Genomic DNA, 17,822 nt, shown 5'->3' with positions numbered 1-17,822 from the left:
CCCCCCCATGTGCAGCTCTCATCCCACCCATGTGCAGCTCTCACCCCCCGTGCATCTCTCATCCCCCCCATGTGCATCTCTCATCCCCCCCATGTGCATCTCTCATCCCCCTCCGTGCATCTCTCATCCCCCCCATGTGCATCTCTCATCCCCCCCATGTGCATCTCTCATCCCCCCCCATGTGCATCTCTCATCCCCCCCCATGTGCATCTCTCATCCCCCCCCCATGTGCATCTCTCATCCCCCCCATGTGCATCTCTGATTCCCCCCACTCCTAGTTAATTAATTGTATTTAAAAAAAATAAAACTTGTTATACTTACCCCCATGCAATCCCTGCAGAATCCTGGCGCTCGTCCACGTCGCTGCCACCAGGTTCTCCTGACGTTCGGCCATGTGACGGCGCCACATACATAGCCATCAGCTTTTGTTTTGGCCAAAAGATTTTTAAAGCCGCCACCACGATAAGGTAGACTCTTCTGGGCGGGCCCTACTCTAACCTATTAAAATTTTCTTAAAATATCCAATACTCTTTTTAGATATATTTTTATTTAGTTTTCTTTAAGGGAATGTGTCATATACATTTTTTTTTTAAATGACCAATAATACCACATACAGGGAATACCGCCACACCATGACCAGACCACATATTACCACAACATAGTGACCGAATAATACCACACAGAAGGGAGAAAAACTGCCACACCATGACCAGACCACATATTACCACTACATTACTAATATTACCACCACATTACTAATATTACCATAAGTGTCATTATACACGGGAGCTCTATACATGGTATGTATAACGTAAGTGTCCAGGTAATCTAGTGATCACCAGTGAAATTATACACAGGAGCTCTGTATATAGTGTCAGTGTACAGGTAATACAGTGACATTATACACAGGAGCTCTGTATATAGTGTACAGGTAATACAGTGATCATCAGTGACATTATACACAGGAGCTCTGTATATAGTGTCAGTGTAGAGGTAATACAGGGATCACCAGTGACATTATACACAGGAGCTCTGTATATAGTGTCAGTGTACAGGTAATACAGTGATCACCAGTGAAATTATACACAGGAGCTCTGTATATAGTGTCAGTGTACAGGTAATACAGTGATCACCAGTGACATTATACACAGGAGCTCTGTATATAGTGTCAGTGTACAGGTAATACAGTGATCACCAGTGACATTATACACAGTGTACATGTAATAGACTGACTCACCGGTGACGTCTCTAGGTGAAGTCCTTCATCTTCGCTTTTCTCCTTCATCCAGCACAGACCGCCATCACTCGTCTCTGCATAAAATAACACAGTTATCTAGAGCACATTCCCCAACTTCTACATTACGCAGCTGAATACAGACGTGCATCCACCATCAATATATGGTTAGTTATTAGGCAACCTACCATTCCAAATATAAATTGTAATCCACCACTGTGCCCCCATTAACTGTAAATAGGCACTTAATATATAATTTAATTAGAACCTCTACTCTTTCCGCCAATTTGTTACCAGTCACACTCCTGCATCCGCAACGCCCCCTACTCTATACTTCCTGCTCCCCGCATTCAATATTTACATGCACCCCCTGCCCCAATTCATTATATCATGTCCGTGCTCTCCCCACCCCATCATCATTTATCATTTACTCTCCCCCACCCCACATTCGTTATGTGCAGCTCATTATCCCCCTACTCCCAATTCCCCCATGTGCAGCTCTCATCCCCCTCCATGTGCCCCTCTCTCATCCCCCTCCCCCCTCCATGTGCCCCTCTCTCATCCCCCTCCCCCCTCCATGTGCCCCTCTCTCATCCCCCTCCCCCCCACATGTGCCCCTCTCTCATCCCCCTCCCCCCCCACATGTGCCCCTCTCTCATCCCCCTCCCCCCCACATGTGCCCCTCTCTCATCCCCCTCCCCCCCACATGTGCCCCTCTCTCATCCCCCTCCCCCCCACATGTGCCCCTCTCTCATCCCCCTCCCCCCCACATGTGCCCCTCTCTCATCCCCCTCCCCCCCACATGTGCCCCTCTCTCATCCCCCTCCCCCACATGTGCCCCTCTCTCATCCCCCTCCACCACATGTGCCCCTCTCTCATCCCCCTCCACCACATGTGCCCCTCTCTCATCCCCCTCCACCACATGTGCATCTCCCATCTCCCCCCACACATGTGCATCTCCCATCTCCCCCCACACATGTGCATCTCCCATCTCCCCCCACACATGTGCATCTCCCATCTCCCCCCCCCACATGTGCATCTCCCATCTCCCCCCCCCACACACATGTGCATCTCCCATCTCCCCCCCCCACACACATGTGCATCTCCCATCTCCCCCCCCCACACACATGTGCATCTCCCATCTCCCCCCCCCACACACATGTGCATCTCCCATCTCCCCCCCCCACACACATGTGCATCTCCCATCTCCCCCCCCCACACACATGTGCATCTCCCATCTCCCCCCCCCACACACATGTGCATCTCCCATCTCCCCCCCCACACACATGTGCATCTCCCATCTCCCCCCCCCCCACACACGTGCATCTCCCATCTCCCCCCCCCACACACGTGTGCATCTCCCATCTCCCCCCCCACCACACACATGTGCATCTCCCATCTCCCCCCCCACCACACACATGTGCATCTCCCATCTCCCCCCCCCACCACACACATGTGCATCTCCCATCTCCCCCCCACACACATGTGCATCTCCCATCTCCCCCCCCCACACACATGTGCATCTCCCATCTCCCCCCCCACACACATGTGCATCTCCCATCTCCCCCCCCCACACACACACGTGCATCTCCCATCTCCCCCCCCCACACACATGTGCATCTCCCATCTCCCCCCCACACACACACATGTGCATCTCCCATCTCCCCCCCCCCACACACACACACACATGTGCATCTCCCATCTCCCCCCCCCCACACACACACACACATGTGCATCTCCCATCTCCCCCCCCCACACACACACACATGTGCATCTCCCATCTCCCCCCCCCACACACACACACACATGTGCATCTCCCATCTCCCCCCCCCACACACACACACACATGTGCATCTCCCATCTCCCCCCCCCACACACATACACACACACACACACACACACACACACACACACACACACATGTGCTTCTCCCATCTCTCCACTCCTAGTTAATTGTATTTTAAAAAAAAATAAAACTTGTTATACTTACCCCCATGCGATCCCTGCAGAATCCTGGCGCTCGTCCAAATCGCTGACAGCAGGTTCTCCTGACTTCCGGCCATGTGACGGCACCGTCACATGACCGGAAGTCAGGGGAATCATCAAGGCGCTGCTGCAACAGCGCAGCTCAGCGCTGAAATGTCCCGGACCCGGCGCATAGCATGGGGCCCCGGAGAGAGACGCACAAGAGGGGGGCCCCCGAGGGGGCCCCTACCGGCCGGGCCCCATACTGGAGTCAGGGCAGTCATGCCCTGATGGCGGCCCTGCTGGAGGCTGGAGGGGCCCCCTCTCCCTCGGGGCCCCCGTTCAATGAACCGGCTGCACGGGCGGTAGTTCCGCCCCTGACCTGGTATTGCAGTATCTCCAGGACCGGTGCACCCCTTCTTTAATGCAGTTTCTAAAATCAGAAAGAATTGAATTCAATGCTTTTTGTTCATTTTGCTTGTTTGTCGGATTTTGGGATGGACTCTTTGGCTTTGCTTTTCTTCTCCTCATTGGATTTTTCATGTTAAAAGTTGCAGAAGCCAGATGACAAGCTCATTTTGGTTCAACTTCAGCAACTGTGCATTGCATTGCCATGTAATGTAATGTAATGCAATGCTATCTATCTAGCTCTCCCTCTATACTTCCTTTTGGATAAACAGACATATTAGGCAAGCATTTTGGAGCTTTCACCTAAATAACTACAGGTGGTGAGATAAGCTGCACAATATAATTGACCTTTCAGTATATTGTTGCACACACACCATCTATTTAGCAAATGCCCTTGTTATCAACAGCAGCCTTTTAAACTCACCTGAGCTAACAGGTATGTGAGCTGGTTACTCTGCTGCGCTTAAAATTTCTTTTTTGGTTTGCTACAATGCCTTTTCTGAAACGTTGTCTCCCTCTGCTGGAACACTGACTTCTTTCATTTAATGCCTGCAGACTATAAAAGAGAAACCAACCCAAAAAGTTTGGTTGATTAGTCTGTGGCATTCTTTTAAACTGTTGCTTATGGCGGTCTCTGTGAGCTTCTCAGTGACATTCAGCCATCCAGGCATCCCGCATGCAGTAGACGGAATGTGGCAATGGAACGCTGGCTGCGCGTGTCATAATAGGCTCTGAGCCTTTATATACCTGCGCACAGCAGCAGCCACCTTCAGTCTGCTGCTGGACAGCCAGCAGCAGCAGCAGCAGGAGAGGTAATTAATCAGCAACCCTCCTGCTAAGGGTAGACAGCTGCTCGTTCCACCCCCCCCCCCCGCCTTAATTGGTTCTCCTCCCTTCCAACGGTGTTGAGGCGGGTGGGAACAGCCGGGGGTTGAGGGTACTGTGCTAAAAGAGGTGGAGTTATGCAGATCTAAATCGCGTGGATTGCAGCAGCAGCAAGCCGATAAGTGCAGGCATGTGAGGGATCTAGAGGTTGACAGCATGTCTTCTTAACGGGAGTCCAGGTGGCCATCTCCACAAATGGACTTTTCAGAATCCTTGGGTGGCACCGTAGTCGGAAACCAATTCTGGTTATCGCTTCTCGGCCTTTTGGCTAAGATCAAGTGTAGTATCTGTTCTTATCAGTTTAATATCTGATACGTCCCCTATCTGGGGACCATATATTAAATGGATTTTTAGAACAGGGAGATGGAAAAAGAGCTTGCTCTGTCCACTCCACGCATTGACCTGGTATTGCAGTATCTCCAGGACCGGTGCACCCCTTCTTTAATGCAGTTTCTAAAATCAGAAAGAATTGAATTCAATGCTTTTTGTTCATTTTGCTTGTTTGTCGGATTTTGGGATGGACTCTTTGGCTTTGCTTTTCTTCTCCTCATTGGATTTTTCATGTTAAAAGTTGCAGAAGCCAGATGACAAGCTCATTTTGGTTCAACTTCAGCAACTGTGCATTGCATTGCCATGTAATGTAATGTAATGCAATGCTATCTATCTAGCTCTCCCTCTATACTTCCTTTTGGATAAACAGACATATTAGGCAAGCATTTTGGAGCTTTCACCTAAATAACTACAGGTGGTGAGATAAGCTGCACAATATAATTGACCTTTCAGTATATTGTTGCACACACACCATCTATTTAGCAAATGCCCTTGTTATCAACAGCAGCCTTTTAAACTCACCTGAGCTAACAGGTATGTGAGCTGGTTTCTCTGCTGCGCTTAAAATTTCTTTTTTGGTTTGCTACAATGCCTTTTCTGAAACGTTGTCTCCCTCTGCTGGAACACTGACTTCTTTCATTTAATGCCTGCAGACTATAAAAGAGAAACCAACCCAAAAAGTTTGGTTGATTAGTCTGTGGCATTCTTTTAAACTGTTGCTTATGGCGGTCTCTGTGAGCTTCTCAGTGACATTCAGCCATCCAGGTATCCCGCCTGCAGTAGACGGAATGTGGCAATGGAACGCTGGCTGCGCGTGTCATAATAGGCTCTGAGCCTTTATATACCTGCGCACAGCAGCAGCCACCTTCAGTCTGCTGCTGGACAGCCAGCAGCAGCAGCAGCAGGAGAGGTAATTAATCAGCAACCCTCCTGCTAAGGGTAGACAGCTGCTCGTTCCACCCCCCCCCCGCCTTAATTGGTTCTCCTCCCTTCCAACGGTGTTGAGGCGGGTGGGAACAGCCGGGGGTTGAGGGTACTGTGCTAAAAGAGGTGGAGTTATGCAGATCTAAAACGCGTGGATTGCAGCAGCAGCAAGCCGAAAAGTGCAGGCATGTGAGGGATCTAGAGGTTGACAGCATGTCTTCTTAACGGGAGTCCAGGTGGCCATCTCCACAAATGGACTTTTCAGAATCCTTGGGTGGCACCGTAGTCGGAAACCAATTCTGGTTATCGCTTCTCGGCCTTTTGGCTAAGATCAAGTGTAGTATCTGTTCTTATCAGTTTAATATCTGATACGTCCCCTATCTGGGGACCATATATTAAATGGATTTTTAGAACAGGGAGATGGAAAAAGAGCTTGCTCTGTCCACTTCACGCATTGACCTGGTATTGCAGTATCTCCAGGACCGGTGCACCCCTTCTTTAATGCAGTTTCTAAAATCAGAAAGAATTGAATTCAATGCTTTTTGTTCATTTTGCTTGTTTGTCGGATTTTGGGATGGACTCTTTGGCTTTGCTTTTCTTCTCCTCATTGGATTTTTCATGTTAAAAGTTGCAGAAGCCAGATGACAAGCTCATTTTGGTTCAACTTCAGCAACTGTGCATTGCATTGCCATGTAATGTAATGTAATGCAATGCTATCTATCTAGCTCTCCCTCTATACTTCCTTTTGGATAAACAGACATATTAGGCAAGCATTTTGGAGCTTTCACCTAAATAACTACAGGTGGTGAGATAAGCTGCACAATATAATTGACCTTTCAGTATATTGTTGCACACACACCATCTATTTAGCAAATGCCCTTGTTATCAACAGCAGCCTTTTAAACTCACCTGAGCTAACAGGTATGTGAGCTGGTTACTCTGCTGCGCTTAAAATTTCTTTTTTGGTTTGCTACAATGCCTTTTCTGAAACGTTGTCTCCCTCTGCTGGAACACTGACTTCTTTCATTTAATGCCTGCAGACTATAAAAGAGAAACCAACCCAAAAAGTTTGGTTGATTAGTCTGTGGCATTCTTTTAAACTGTTGCTTATGGCGGTCTCTGTGAGCTTCTCAGTGACATTCAGCCATCCAGGTATCCCGCCTGCAGTAGACGGAATGTGGCAATGGAACGCTGGCTGCGCGTGTCATAATAGGCTCTGAGCCTTTATATACCTGCGCACAGCAGCAGCCACCTTCAGTCTGCTGCTGGACAGCCAGCAGCAGCAGCAGCAGGAGAGGTAATTAATCAGCAACCCTCCTGCTAAGGGTAGACAGCTGCTCGTTCCACCCCCCCCCCCGCCTTAATTGGTTCTCCTCCCTTCCAACGGTGTTGAGGCGGGTGGGAACAGCCGGGGGTTGAGGGTACTGTGCTAAAAGAGGTGGAGTTATGCAGATCTAAAACGCGTGGATTGCAGCAGCAGCAAGCCGAAAAGTGCAGGCATGTGAGGGATCTAGAGGTTGACAGCATGTCTTCTTAACGGGAGTCCAGGTGGCCATCTCCACAAATGGACTTTTCAGAATCCTTGGGTGGCACCGTAGTCGGAAACCAATTCTGGTTATCGCTTCTCGGCCTTTTGGCTAAGATGAAGTGTAGTATCTGTTCTTATCAGTTTAATATCTGATACGTCCCCTATCTGGGGACCATATATTAAATGGATTTTTAGAACAGGGAGATGGAAAAAGAGCTTGCTCTGTCCACTCCACGCATTGACCTGGTATTGCAGTATCTCCAGGACCGGTGCACCCCTTCTTTAATGCAGTTTCTAAAATCAGAAAGAATTGAATTCAATGCTTTTTGTTCATTTTGCTTGTTTGTCGGATTTTGGGATGGACTCTTTGGCTTTGCTTTTCTTCTCCTCATTGGATTTTTCATGTTAAAAGTTGCAGAAGCCAGATGACAAGCTCATTTTGGTTCAACTTCAGCAACTGTGCATTGCATTGCCATGTAATGTAATGTAATGCAATGCTATCTATCTAGCTCTCCCTCTATACTTCCTTTTGGATAAACAGACATATTAGGCAAGCATTTTGGAGCTTTCACCTAAATAACTACAGGTGGTGAGATAAGCTGCACAATATAATTGACCTTTCAGTATATTGTTGCACACACACCATCTATTTAGCAAATGCCCTTGTTATCAACAGCAGCCTTTTAAACTCACCTGAGCTAACAGATATGTGAGCTGGTTACTCTGCTGCGCTTAAAATTTCTTTTTTGGTTTGCTACAATGCCTTTTCTGAAACGTTGTCTCCCTCTGCTGGAACACTGACTTCTTTCATTTAATGCCTGCAGACTATAAAAGAGAAACCAACCCAAAAAGTTTGGTTGATTAGTCTGTGGCATTCTTTTAAACTGTTGCTTATGGCGGTCTCTGTGAGCTTCTCAGTGACATTCAGCCATCCAGGTATCCCGCCTGCAGTAGACGGAATGTGGCAATGGAACGCTGGCTGCGCGTGTCATAATAGGCTCTGAGCCTTTATATACCTGCGCACAGCAGCAGCCACCTTCAGTCTGCTGCTGGACAGCCAGCAGCAGCAGCAGCAGGAGAGGTAATTAATCAGCAACCCTCCTGCTAAGGGTAGACAGCTGCTCGTTCCACCCCCCCCCCCGCCTTAATTGGTTCTCCTCCCTTCCAACGGTGTTGAGGCGGGTGGGAACAGCCGGGGGTTGAGGGTACTGTGCTAAAAGAGGTGGAGTTATGCAGATCTAAAACGCGTGGATTGCAGCAGCAGCAAGCCGAAAAGTGCAGGCATGTGAGGGATCTAGAGGTTGACAGCATGTCTTCTTAACGGGAGTCCAGGTGGCCATCTCCACAAATGGACTTTTCAGAATCCTTGGGTGGCACCGTAGTCGGAAACCAATTCTGGTTATCGCTTCTCGGCCTTTTGGCTAAGATCAAGTGTAGTATCTGTTCTTATCAGTTTAATATCTGATACGTCCCCTATCTGGGGACCATATATTAAATGGATTTTTAGAACAGGGAGATGGAAAAAGAGCTTGCTCTGTCCACTCCACGCATTGACCTGGTATTGCAGTATCTCCAGGACCGGTGCACCCCTTCTTTAATGCAGTTTCTAAAATCAGAAAGAATTGAATTCAATGCTTTTTGTTCATTTTGCTTATTTGTCGGATTTTGGGATGGACTCTTTGGCTTTGCTTTTCTTCTCCTCATTGGATTTTTCATGTTAAAAGTTGCAGAAGCCAGATGACAAGCTCATTTTGGTTCAACTTCAGCAACTGTGCATTGCATTGCCATGTAATGTAATGTAATGCAATGCTATCTATCTAGCTCTCCCTCTATACTTCCTTTTGGATAAACAGACATATTAGGCAAGCATTTTGGAGCTTTCACCTAAATAACTACAGGTGGTGAGATAAGCTGCACAATATAATTGACCTTTCAGTATATTGTTGCACACACACCATCTATTTAGCAAATGCCCTTGTTATCAACAGCAGCCTTTTAAACTCACCTGAGCTAACAGGTATGTGAGCTGGTTTCTCTGCTGCGCTTAAAATTTCTTTTTTGGTTTGCTACAATGCCTTTTCTGAAACGTTGTCTCCCTCTGCTGGAACACTGACTTCTTTCATTTAATGCCTGCAGACTATAAAAGAGAAACCAACCCAAAAAGTTTGGTTGATTAGTCTGTGGCATTCTTTTAAACTGTTGCTTATGGCGGTCTCTGTGAGCTTCTCAGTGACATTCAGCCATCCAGGTATCCCGCCTGCAGTAGACGGAATGTGGCAATGGAACGCTGGCTGCGCGTGTCATAATAGGCTCTGAGCCTTTATATACCTGCGCACAGCAGCAGCCACCTTCAGTCTGCTGCTGGACAGCCAGCAGCAGCAGCAGCAGGAGAGGTAATTAATCAGCAACCCTCCTGCTAAGGGTAGACAGCTGCTCGTTCCACCCCCCCCCCGCCTTAATTGGTTCTCCTCCCTTCCAACGGTGTTGAGGCGGGTGGGAACAGCCGGGGGTTGAGGGTACTGTGCTAAAAGAGGTGGAGTTATGCAGATCTAAAACGCGTGGATTGCAGCAGCAGCAAGCCGAAAAGTGCAGGCATGTGAGGGATCTAGAGGTTGACAGCATGTCTTCTTAACGGGAGTCCAGGTGGCCATCTCCACAAATGGACTTTTCAGAATCCTTGGGTGGCACCGTAGTCGGAAACCAATTCTGGTTATCGCTTCTCGGCCTTTTGGCTAAGATCAAGTGTAGTATCTGTTCTTATCAGTTTAATATCTGATACGTCCCCTATCTGGGGACCATATATTAAATGGATTTTTAGAACAGGGAGATGGAAAAAGAGCTTGCTCTGTCCACTTCACGCATTGACCTGGTATTGCAGTATCTCCAGGACCGGTGCACCCCTTCTTTAATGCAGTTTCTAAAATCAGAAAGAATTGAATTCAATGCTTTTTGTTCATTTTGCTTGTTTGTCGGATTTTGGGATGGACTCTTTGGCTTTGCTTTTCTTCTCCTCATTGGATTTTTCATGTTAAAAGTTGCAGAAGCCAGATGACAAGCTCATTTTGGTTCAACTTCAGCAACTGTGCATTGCATTGCCATGTAATGTAATGTAATGCAATGCTATCTATCTAGCTCTCCCTCTATACTTCCTTTTGGATAAACAGACATATTAGGCAAGCATTTTGGAGCTTTCACCTAAATAACTACAGGTGGTGAGATAAGCTGCACAATATAATTGACCTTTCAGTATATTGTTGCACACACACCATCTATTTAGCAAATGCCCTTGTTATCAACAGCAGCCTTTTAAACTCACCTGAGCTAACAGGTATGTGAGCTGGTTACTCTGCTGCGCTTAAAATTTCTTTTTTGGTTTGCTACAATGCCTTTTCTGAAACGTTGTCTCCCTCTGCTGGAACACTGACTTCTTTCATTTAATGCCTGCAGACTATAAAAGAGAAACCAACCCAAAAAGTTTGGTTGATTAGTCTGTGGCATTCTTTTAAACTGTTGCTTATGGCGGTCTCTGTGAGCTTCTCAGTGACATTCAGCCATCCAGGTATCCCGCCTGCAGTAGACGGAATGTGGCAATGGAACGCTGGCTGCGCGTGTCATAATAGGCTCTGAGCCTTTATATACCTGCGCACAGCAGCAGCCACCTTCAGTCTGCTGCTGGACAGCCAGCAGCAGCAGCAGCAGGAGAGGTAATTAATCAGCAACCCTCCTGCTAAGGGTAGACAGCTGCTCGTTCCACCCCCCCCCCCGCCTTAATTGGTTCTCCTCCCTTCCAACGGTGTTGAGGCGGGTGGGAACAGCCGGGGGTTGAGGGTACTGTGCTAAAAGAGGTGGAGTTATGCAGATCTAAAACGCGTGGATTGCAGCAGCAGCAAGCCGAAAAGTGCAGGCATGTGAGGGATCTAGAGGTTGACAGCATGTCTTCTTAACGGGAGTCCAGGTGGCCATCTCCACAAATGGACTTTTCAGAATCCTTGGGTGGCACCGTAGTCGGAAACCAATTCTGGTTATCGCTTCTCGGCCTTTTGGCTAAGATGAAGTGTAGTATCTGTTCTTATCAGTTTAATATCTGATACGTCCCCTATCTGGGGACCATATATTAAATGGATTTTTAGAACAGGGAGATGGAAAAAGAGCTTGCTCTGTCCACTCCACGCATTGACCTGGTATTGCAGTATCTCCAGGACCGGTGCACCCCTTCTTTAATGCAGTTTCTAAAATCAGAAAGAATTGAATTCAATGCTTTTTGTTCATTTTGCTTGTTTGTCGGATTTTGGGATGGACTCTTTGGCTTTGCTTTTCTTCTCCTCATTGGATTTTTCATGTTAAAAGTTGCAGAAGCCAGATGACAAGCTCATTTTGGTTCAACTTCAGCAACTGTGCATTGCATTGCCATGTAATGTAATGTAATGCAATGCTATCTATCTAGCTCTCCCTCTATACTTCCTTTTGGATAAACAGACATATTAGGCAAGCATTTTGGAGCTTTCACCTAAATAACTACAGGTGGTGAGATAAGCTGCACAATATAATTGACCTTTCAGTATATTGTTGCACACACACCATCTATTTAGCAAATGCCCTTGTTATCAACAGCAGCCTTTTAAACTCACCTGAGCTAACAGATATGTGAGCTGGTTACTCTGCTGCGCTTAAAATTTCTTTTTTGGTTTGCTACAATGCCTTTTCTGAAACGTTGTCTCCCTCTGCTGGAACACTGACTTCTTTCATTTAATGCCTGCAGACTATAAAAGAGAAACCAACCCAAAAAGTTTGGTTGATTAGTCTGTGGCATTCTTTTAAACTGTTGCTTATGGCGGTCTCTGTGAGCTTCTCAGTGACATTCAGCCATCCAGGTATCCCGCCTGCAGTAGACGGAATGTGGCAATGGAACGCTGGCTGCGCGTGTCATAATAGGCTCTGAGCCTTTATATACCTGCGCACAGCAGCAGCCACCTTCAGTCTGCTGCTGGACAGCCAGCAGCAGCAGCAGCAGGAGAGGTAATTAATCAGCAACCCTCCTGCTAAGGGTAGACAGCTGCTCGTTCCACCCCCCCCCCCCGCCTTAATTGGTTCTCCTCCCTTCCAACGGTGTTGAGGCGGGTGGGAACAGCCGGGGGTTGAGGGTACTGTGCTAAAAGAGGTGGAGTTATGCAGATCTAAAACGCGTGGATTGCAGCAGCAGCAAGCCGAAAAGTGCAGGCATGTGAGGGATCTAGAGGTTGACAGCATGTCTTCTTAACGGGAGTCCAGGTGGCCATCTCCACAAATGGACTTTTCAGAATCCTTGGGTGGCACCGTAGTCGGAAACCAATTCTGGTTATCGCTTCTCGGCATTTTGGCTAAGATCAAGTGTAGTATCTGTTCTTATCAGTTTAATATCTGATACGTCCCCTATCTGGGGACCATATATTAAATGGATTTTTAGAACAGGGAGATGGAAAAAGAGCTTGCTCTGTCCACTCCACGCATTGACCTGGTATTGCAGTATCTCCAGGACCGGTGCACCCCTTCTTTAATGCAGTTTCTAAAATCAGAAAGAATTGAATTCAATGCTTTTTGTTCATTTTGCTTATTTGTCGGATTTTGGGATGGACTCTTTGGCTTTGCTTTTCTTCTCCTCATTGGATTTTTCATGTTAAAAGTTGCAGAAGCCAGATGACAAGCTCATTTTGGTTCAACTTCAGCAACTGTGCATTGCATTGCCATGTAATGTAATGTAATGCAATGCTATCTATCTAGCTCTCCCTCTATACTTCCTTTTGGATAAACAGACATATTAGGCAAGCATTTTGGAGCTTTCACCTAAATAACTACAGGTGGTGAGATAAGCTGCACAATATAATTGACCTTTCAGTATATTGTTGCACACACACCATCAATTTAGCAAATGCCCTTGTTATCAACAGCAGCCTTTTAAACTCACCTGAGCTAACAGGTATGTGAGCTGGTTACTCTGCTGCGCTTAAAATTTCTTTTTTGGTTTGCTACAATGCCTTTTCTGAAACGTTGTCTCCCTCTGCTGGAACACTGACTTCTTTCATTTAATGCCTGCAGACTATAAAAGAGAAACCAACCCAAAAAGTTTGGTTGATTAGTCTGTGGCATTCTTTTAAACTGTTGCTTATGGCGGTCTCTGTGAGCTTCTCAGTGACATTCAGCCATCCAGGTATCCCGCCTGCAGTAGACGGAATGTGGCAATGGAACGCTGGCTGCGCGTGTCATAATAGGCTCTGAGCCTTTATATACCTGCGCACAGCAGCAGCCACCTTCAGTCTGCTGCTGGACAGCCAGCAGCAGCAGCAGCAGGAGAGGTAATTAATCAGCAACCCTCCTGCTAAGGGTAGACAGCTGCTCGTTCCACCCCCCCCCCCCGCCTTAATTGGTTCTCCTCCCTTCCAACGGTGTTGAGGCGGGTGGGAACAGCCGGGGGTTGAGGGTACTGTGCTAAAAGAGGTGGAGTTATGCAGATCTAAAACGCGTGGATTGCAGCAGCAGCAAGCCGAAAAGTGCAGGCATGTGAGGGATCTAGAGGTTGACAGCATGTCTTCTTAACGGGAGTCCAGGTGGCCATCTCCACAAATGGACTTTTCAGAATCCTTGGGTGGCACCGTAGTCGGAAACCAATTCTGGTTATCGCTTCTCGGCCTTTTGGCTAAGATCAAGTGTAGTATCTGTTCTTATCAGTTTAATATCTGATACGTCCCCTATCTGGGGACCATATATTAAATGGATTTTTAGAACAGGGAGATGGAAAAAGAGCTTGCTCTGTCCACTCCACGCATTGACCTGGTATTGCAGTATCTCCAGGACCGGTGCACCCCTTCTTTAATGCAGTTTCTAAAATCAGAAAGAATTGAATTCAATGCTTTTTGTTCATTTTGCTTATTTGTCGGATTTTGGGATGGACTCTTTGGCTTTGCTTTTCTTCTCCTCATTGGATTTTTCATGTTAAAAGTTGCAGAAGCCAGATGACAAGCTCATTTTGGTTCAACTTCAGCAACTGTGCATTGCATTGCCATGTAATGTAATGTAATGCAATGCTATCTATCTAGCTCTCCCTCTATACTTCCTTTTGGATAAACAGACATATTAGGCAAGCATTTTGGAGCTTTCACCTAAATAACTACAGGTGGTGAGATAAGCTGCACAATATAATTGACCTTTCAGTATATTGTTGCACACACACCATCAATTTAGCAAATGCCCTTGTTATCAACAGCAGCCTTTTAAACTCACCTGAGCTAACAGGTATGTGAGCTGGTTACTCTGCTGCGCTTAAAATTTCTTTTTTGGTTTGCTACAATGCCTTTTCTGAAACGTTGTCTCCCTCTGCTGGAACACTGACTTCTTTCATTTAATGCCTGCAGACTATAAAAGAGAAACCAACCCAAAAAGTTTGGTTGATTAGTCTGTGGCATTCTTTTAAACTGTTGCTTATGGCGGTCTCTGTGAGCTTCTCAGTGACATTCAGCCATCCAGGTATCCCGCCTGCAGTAGACGGAATGTGGCAATGGAACGCTGGCTGCGCGTGTCATAATAGGCTCTGAGCCTTTATATACCTGCGCACAGCAGCAGCCACCTTCAGTCTGCTGCTGGACAGCCAGCAGCAGCAGCAGCAGGAGAGGTAATTAATCAGCAACCCTCCTGCTAAGGGTAGACAGCTGCTCGTTCCACCCCCCCCCCCGCCTTAATTGGTTCTCCTCCCTTCCAACGGTGTTGAGGCGGGTGGGAACAGCCGGGGGTTGAGGGTACTGTGCTAAAAGAGGTGGAGTTATGCAGATCTAAAACGCGTGGATTGCAGCAGCAGCAAGCCGAAAAGTGCAGGCATGTGAGGGATCTAGAGGTTGACAGCATGTCTTCTTAACGGGAGTCCAGGTGGCCATCTCCACAAATGGACTTTTCAGAATCCTTGGGTGGCACCGTAGTCGGAAACCAATTCTGGTTATCGCTTCTCGGCCTTTTGGCTAAGATCAAGTGTAGTATCTGTTCTTATCAGTTTAATATCTGATACGTCCCCTATCTGGGGACCATATATTAAATGGATTTTTAGAACAGGGAGATGGAAAAAGAGCTTGCTCTGTCCACTCCACGCATTGACCTGGTATTGCAGTATCTCCAGGACCGGTGCACCCCTTCTTTAATGCAGTTTCTAAAATCAGAAAGAATTGAATTCAATGCTTTTTGTTCATTTTGCTTATTTGTCGGATTTTGGGATGGACTCTTTGGCTTTGCTTTTCTTCTCCTCATTGGATTTTTCATGTTAAAAGTTGCAGAAGCCAGATGACAAGCTCATTTTGGTTCAACTTCAGCAACTGTGCATTGCATTGCCATGTAATGTAATGTAATGCAATGCTATCTATCTAGCTCTCCCTCTATACTTCCTTTTGGATAAACAGACATATTAGGCAAGCATTTTGGAGCTTTCACCTAAATAACTACAGGTGGTGAGATAAGCTGCACAATATAATTGACCTTTCAGTATATTGTTGCACACACACCATCTATTTAGCAAATGCCCTTGTTATCAACAGCAGCCTTTTAAACTCACCTGAGCTAACAGGTATGTGAGCTGGTTACTCTGCTGCGCTTAAAATTTCTATTTTGGTTTGCTACAATGCCTTTTCTGAAACGTTGTCTCCCTCTGCTGGAACACTGACTTCTTTCATTTAATGCCTGCAGACTATAAAAGAGAAACCAACCCAAAAAGTTTGGTTGATTAGTCTGTGGCATTCTTTTAAACTGTTGCTTATGGCGGTCTCTGTGAGCTTCTCAGTGACATTCAGCCATCCAGGTATCCCGCCTGCAGTAGACGGAATGTGGCAATGGAACGCTGGCTGCGCGTGTCATAATAGGCTCTGAGCCTTTATATACCTGCGCACAGCAGCAGCCACCTTCAGTCTGCTGCTGGACAGCCAGCAGCAGCAGCAGCAGGAGAGGTAATTAATCAGCAACCCTCCTGCTAAGGGTAGACAGCTGCTCGTTCCACCCCCCCCCCCGCCTTAATTGGTTCTCCTCCCTTCCAACGGTGTTGAGGCGGGTGGGAACAGCCGGGGGTTGAGGGTACTGTGCTAAAAGAGGTGGAGTTATGCAGATCTAAAACGCGTGGATTGCAGCAGCAGCAAGCCGAAAAGTGCAGGCATGTGAGGGATCTAGAGGTTGACAGCATGTCTTCTTAACGGGAGTCCAGGTGGCCATCTCCACAAATGGACTTTTCAGAATCCTTGGGTGGCACCGTAGTCGGAAACCAATTCTGGTTATCGCTTCTCGGCCTTTTGGCTAAGATCAAGTGTAGTATCTGTTCTTATCAGTTTAATATCTGATACGTCCCCTATCTGGGGACCATATATTAAATGGATTTTTAGAACAGGGAGATGGAAAAAGAGCTTGCTCTGTCCACTCCACGCATTGACCTGGTATTGCAGTATCTCCAGGACCGGTGCACCCCTTCTTTAATGCAGTTTCTAAAATCAGAAAGAATTGAATTCAATGCTTTTTGTTCATTTTGCTTATTTGTCGGATTTTGGGATGGACTCTTTGGCTTTGCTTTTCTTCTCCTCATTGGATTTTTCATGTTAAAAGTTGCAGAAGCCAGATGACAAGCTCATTTTGGTTCAACTTCAGCAACTGTGCATTGCATTGCCATGTAATGTAATGTAATGCAATGCTATCTATCTAGCTCTCCCTCTATACTTCCTTTTGGATAAACAGACATATTAGGCAAGCATTTTGGAGCTTTCACCTAAATAACTACAGGTGGTGAGATAAGCTGCACAATATAATTGACCTTTCAGTATATTGTTGCACACACACCATCTATTTAGCAAATGCCCTTGTTATCAACAGCAGCCTTTTAAACTCACCTGAGCTAACAGGTATGTGCGCTGGTTACTCTGCTGCGCTTAAAATTTCTTTTTTGGCTTGCTACAATGCCTTTTCTGAAACGTTGTCTCCCTCTGCTGGAACACTGACTTCTTTCATTTAATGCCTGCAGACTATAAAAGAGAAACCAACCCAAAAAGTTTGGTTGATTAGTCTGTGGCATTCTTTTAAACTGTTGCTTATGGCGGTCTCTGTGAGCTTCTCAGTGACATTCAGCCATCCAGGTATCCCGCCTGCAGTAGACGGAATGTGGCAATGGAACGCTGGCTGCGCGTGTCATAATAGGCTCTGAGCCTTTATATACCTGCGCACAGCAGCAGCCACCTTCAGTCTGCTGCTGGACAGCCAGCAGCAGCAGCAGCAGGAGAGGTAATTAATCAGCAACCCTCCTGCTAAGGGTAGACAGCTGCTCGTTCCACCCCCCCCCCCGCCTTAATTGGTTCTCCTCCCTTCCAACGGTGTTGAGGCGGGTGGGAACAGCCGGGGGTTGAGGGTACTGTGCTAAAAGAGGTGGAGTTATGCAGATCTAAAACGCGTGGATTGCAGCAGCAGCAAGCCGAAAAGTGCAGGCATGTGAGGGATCTAGAGGTTGACAGCATGTCTTCTTAACGGGAGTCCAGGTGGCCATCTCCACAAATGGACTTTTCAGAA

At 46.9% G+C, this 17,822-nt stretch overlaps 10 non-coding genes across 10 annotated transcripts; all 10 read left to right on the top strand.

The window, feature by feature from the left end:
• Positions 1-4,740: 4,740 nt before the first annotated feature.
• Positions 4,741-4,931, top strand: LOC141189496 (U2 spliceosomal RNA). Its single transcript, XR_012263554.1, has one exon. It is a non-coding gene; the product is annotated as a U2 spliceosomal RNA (small nuclear RNA).
• Positions 4,932-6,051: 1,120 nt separating this feature from the next.
• Positions 6,052-6,242, top strand: LOC141184492 (U2 spliceosomal RNA). Its single transcript, XR_012259242.1, has one exon. It is a non-coding gene; the product is annotated as a U2 spliceosomal RNA (small nuclear RNA).
• A 1,121-nt stretch (positions 6,243-7,363) lies between these two features.
• LOC141185264 (U2 spliceosomal RNA) lies at positions 7,364-7,554 on the top strand. Its single transcript, XR_012259943.1, has one exon. It is a non-coding gene; the product is annotated as a U2 spliceosomal RNA (small nuclear RNA).
• A 1,121-nt stretch (positions 7,555-8,675) lies between these two features.
• On the top strand, positions 8,676-8,866 carry LOC141189485 (U2 spliceosomal RNA). Its single transcript, XR_012263543.1, has one exon. It is a non-coding gene; the product is annotated as a U2 spliceosomal RNA (small nuclear RNA).
• A 1,120-nt stretch (positions 8,867-9,986) lies between these two features.
• On the top strand, positions 9,987-10,177 carry LOC141184491 (U2 spliceosomal RNA). Its single transcript, XR_012259241.1, has one exon. It is a non-coding gene; the product is annotated as a U2 spliceosomal RNA (small nuclear RNA).
• A 1,121-nt stretch (positions 10,178-11,298) lies between these two features.
• Positions 11,299-11,489, top strand: LOC141185263 (U2 spliceosomal RNA). The gene has a single exon (XR_012259942.1). It is a non-coding gene; the product is annotated as a U2 spliceosomal RNA (small nuclear RNA).
• A 1,122-nt stretch (positions 11,490-12,611) lies between these two features.
• Positions 12,612-12,802, top strand: LOC141185281 (U2 spliceosomal RNA). The gene has a single exon (XR_012259958.1). It is a non-coding gene; the product is annotated as a U2 spliceosomal RNA (small nuclear RNA).
• Positions 12,803-13,924: 1,122 nt separating this feature from the next.
• On the top strand, positions 13,925-14,115 carry LOC141189474 (U2 spliceosomal RNA). The gene has a single exon (XR_012263532.1). It is a non-coding gene; the product is annotated as a U2 spliceosomal RNA (small nuclear RNA).
• Positions 14,116-15,236: 1,121 nt separating this feature from the next.
• On the top strand, positions 15,237-15,427 carry LOC141189463 (U2 spliceosomal RNA). Its single transcript, XR_012263521.1, has one exon. It is a non-coding gene; the product is annotated as a U2 spliceosomal RNA (small nuclear RNA).
• A 1,121-nt stretch (positions 15,428-16,548) lies between these two features.
• LOC141189451 (U2 spliceosomal RNA) lies at positions 16,549-16,739 on the top strand. The gene has a single exon (XR_012263510.1). It is a non-coding gene; the product is annotated as a U2 spliceosomal RNA (small nuclear RNA).
• The last annotated feature ends 1,083 nt before the right edge of the window (positions 16,740-17,822 follow it).

The sequence above is a fragment of the Phyllobates terribilis genome, unplaced genomic scaffold (assembly GCF_046119375.1).
Source record: "Phyllobates terribilis strain yellow unplaced genomic scaffold, ASM4611937v1 Scaffold_40__1_contigs__length_11209783, whole genome shotgun sequence".
Classification (NCBI taxonomy): Eukaryota; Metazoa; Chordata; class Amphibia; order Anura; family Dendrobatidae; genus Phyllobates; species Phyllobates terribilis.
The sequence above is the reverse complement of the archived record's forward strand: the minus strand, read 5'-3'. Positions and strand labels throughout refer to the sequence as shown.